Raw genomic sequence first — 4,231 nt, forward strand, 5'->3', positions numbered from 1 at the left:
AAAATGTCGGTTATAAGTTGTATATTTATTCACATACAAGTAATGTTTAATAGTCACTGGTGAATATATACAACGGTCATATGTTCTCACACACACATATGATTAGATTTTGGCATAATACAAATATCATATGAAGCATTGAGAAACGTTGATCATGAGGGCGCATGATTTAATCCGTGTATCATATTCGACCATGCCGAGGCTGCTGGAGGGTTGATGTGATATTCAGCCGACTACATGTGCACGGTTGTGTAATAACTGTGACTATAAACTTTTCGAAGCTTAGGGGGCTTATTATGTTTCTTGAGTAAAGTTGAGGGTTTGGATTGAAAAGGTGACCCATTGTTTCATGATGACTTGTTTTCTTTATATACTTTGCAACATATTTAATTTGATAATAATCTTATACAGTTTTAAGTTATTAGATATTCGATGTTTTAGTTTATGTCCATTTGACTAAGAGTTTCATGATTAAAGATCATATAATATCTTTCACAGGCTCTCACCATCTAATTTTTAGTTTAAGTCTAAGCTAATAATAACTTAGTTCGCTTAAACTACGGCTCTGATACCAACTTGTCACGCTCCGATTTTTTTTTCTTTCGTTCGAGCGCTGTGACGTCATTGTTAATAACTTATGTCATGAACAAAAATACGAACTTAAAATTTCAAACACGCGTAATGTGTTTAACATAATTCATTACATAATTGCGGAAACGTAAAATACTTTAATGTAATCAATGCTAATTAAAATATCTAATCAAACATGATTTAAAACATAGTCCCGTCTTTCTTCATTCAACTCGTTTACTGACAAATGATACCTGAGATATATACATGTATAGTATAAACAAAAAGCTTAATGAATACAATATGGTTTCATGATCACATTCACATATATACAATGTTTTTGTGTATTTTAGTTATTATCTTGCAAGTGAGGTCTCGGCTCGTCATTTTTCTTTGCGTATGTGGCATATTCTATGGACGAGGACTTCAAGACCTCGGAATTGCAAGCCCTCCTTTCATGTCCAACTCACCCCGTACGGTGGACGAATCTTGCTGAATAATACTAGTTGCATATCATTTATTTGCAATACTCACTCATTAATGCAAATCTCATCGTGACATGCAACATACATCTCATGCAAGTGATAACATAAATCACATATGTATCATCATCATCTTTCACATTATACACATACTTGAATATCATATTAATAATACCAAGTCATCATAATCTTTCTCATCGACATTATCTTTCATATCATGCATATACTTGAATATCATATACATCAATACAATCAAGTTATCATCACATGCATATAAATACATCATGCAAATATCATGGATAAAATACTTTGTAATAATCATGTATATATCCCATAAAAATCGCATAATGTACACCTTGAATCGTTAACGTCCGATAGGTCGTTCTCTCAAAAACCGCAACCTACATGATAATTCATACCATTCCTAAGCACCTTAGGTAATCGAATCTAAATTGACCGTTATTCTCCAACAATCTTACCACGACTAAACTTAAAAAAATTTATTGATCAACCCCCGATGCCATCATATCTCAAGTTCACTTATTTTCTTGAAATATTATTAATAATGTGACGTCGTTATATATTAATTGTTGCTCGTACATTTTATAAAAATGTGCATTACACTTCACATTTTCTTGAATAATAAATATTTTAACAAAATAACTAAACGAAATAGCTTGCAAGGTAAATAATGTTTTGTGACCAAAACGTCTCGTTTAAGATTTGCAAGTAAATAAAGGTGACAACATGTCACATACATATAGATAACGGTCATTCCATAACTTTAAAGTTCAACATAATTAATATTCGAAATAATATTTAGAACACCAATTTTCCAAGTCTAGGGGCATTTCGATAATCTTAAGAAGCCGAATACCAAATGTATAGATTTAACCAATGCCCTAATTTAGAATATTCTTGGTATATTTTATAAGTTGAATATTAAAAAACTGTGTTTAAAAGTCCAATCCCAAAGCATAGGGGTATTTTGGTAATTTTATTAAGCAATACTCAAAGTATTGTTAAAATACCAATTCCCTAATTGTGATGTCATTTTGATAATTTATAAGGATAACAATCAAAATAAAGCTTAGATACCAATTCCCAATACATTGGGTCATTTCGGTAATTTACAATACAAATACGTAAAATATCGCTAAAATACCGATTTCCATATTGTAGGGTCATTTTGGTAATTTCATAAGAATTTTATTGAAAATAGAACTTAGATATAAATCCCAAGACATAGGGTCATTTCGGTAATTTTATAAAGCAGATACATAAAGTATCGCTAAAATACCGAGATTTTTGATTCCGAACTTCAAACTCAGATTTCTCTCTCAAACTCAACGATTTTATTAGCTATTTGAGTCCAAACGATCCTAAGCCAGTGCTCTACAATTTATATGCCAAGAGTTTTGGCATATTAGTTGAAGAAATCGGCCAAATTGAGAGTTTTAAGCTGTGAGGTCGTTTTCTACAACAGTCATGTACTTTTGGCAAAACAGGTCCCTCATCTTTGAAAAAGATGACATTCGCCCCTCTGAATTTTCTGACATTTACAACCAGACCCCTCATGACGCGATATCTTACATTTTTGGTCCAATAATTAAAAGAAAACAATTTTATTTTCTTTCTGTCTTTTTTTTTTCATTATTTATTTATTTATTTAAGATTTCTATAATTATTTCTTTAGTTTATTACGTAAATATTTTAACACTTCAAATAAATTAAAAAAAATATATTTAAAAGCTCATATAATATTATTCATGTATTTAAAAAAAATGGGTTTTATAAAAACCACCATCTTTTGAAAAAATTACCAACCATATGAGACGATACAACTTTTATCTATATTTAGAATAATTGTTTTTTTTTTTCATACTTGGTCTTTATTATTTAATATTGAGTGCATAAATCTTTAAAAGAAGAATAAGATTTCAAATTATAACCAAAATGAGTTTTTTAATTTATAAGATTGATGATTCCAGAAAAGTTTGTTTTAACCCTAATGCTATGTTCTTGAATCTTCTTTTACGAAGGAAAGAAAAGAAAGTAATGAAGAAGAAAAATATTCTGTTCTCGAGATTTTTTTAGAAAAAGGAAAAGAAAAAAGAAATTATGTCAAAATTTATTTTTATTTCATTATTTTTCCTTCCTCTCTCTTCTCTATAAAAAACACAAATAAAAGTACTTTATTCTTTTTCTTTTCCTTTCTCATTTCTTTTCTTTTTTTTCCCAAATTCGAGAACATAGCATAAAATAGAGGTGATCATCTGCGGTCTTGGGATAGGTCCGGGCCGGGCCTAAATTGTTTTTTTTGTCCAACGAGCCTAATATTATAAACCAAAACCCCTTTTTCGAGCTTGATAACTTGCCATTGCCGGCCATATAAATGGGTTGGGCTTGCCCTCGGGCTAATAGGCCTAAAAAGTGTAAATCTTATAAATTTATAAACTTGATCACTAGCAATTAATTAACAAATGTGGAATCAAAAAGTAAAAGAAAAACACCGTTGCAATTAAAATTTTAAGCAACTAAATTGATACATGGATCTCAACAAGTGGAGAAGAAAATGAAAAACAAAATTCAGACTTCCATAAAATTAATAATTCATTCTTATTTTTTATGTATAACATTAATATTCACATTTCCATGGCTCAATTGTGCTACTACCAATTTCAAACATTCTAAGTTTTGATCAATAACCTCCATAATTCTTTAGCCAAAATGGTGTTAAAAACATTAACATGAGATGACATGGAAAACCAACCTATTTACATTGATTTAAACAACTAAAAAATTTAACAAATGTATAACTTTGAGATTTAACATAACATATATAATCTATATCAAGTTTATTAAGATTCATAATAAAAGAGGGAATACAAGAATAGACAAAATATACTTTTATTATAAAAATATAATATCAAACAAATTTTATTAAGAATCGTCCTACTAATTATTGTAACAAAAACATTTATTGGTTGGTGTCGGTATGCAATACCCATGATGAAAGCCTTTCGCCTTACAGTTTGGCACACAATCCGAACCATCATTGCAGAATCCAATGAAGACCTCCTCTGAATGTGCTGTACATTACCGTATGCAATCAGCTTGTGTAATAACCCTCTCTTAATTACCTTGGTAATAAAAATATAAACGTACAATCTTGCATG

The sequence above is a fragment of the Cynara cardunculus genome, assembly GCF_001531365.2.
Source record: "Cynara cardunculus var. scolymus isolate 2C chromosome LG 6, CcrdV1, whole genome shotgun sequence".
Lineage (NCBI taxonomy): Eukaryota > Viridiplantae > Streptophyta > Magnoliopsida > Asterales > Asteraceae > Cynara > Cynara cardunculus.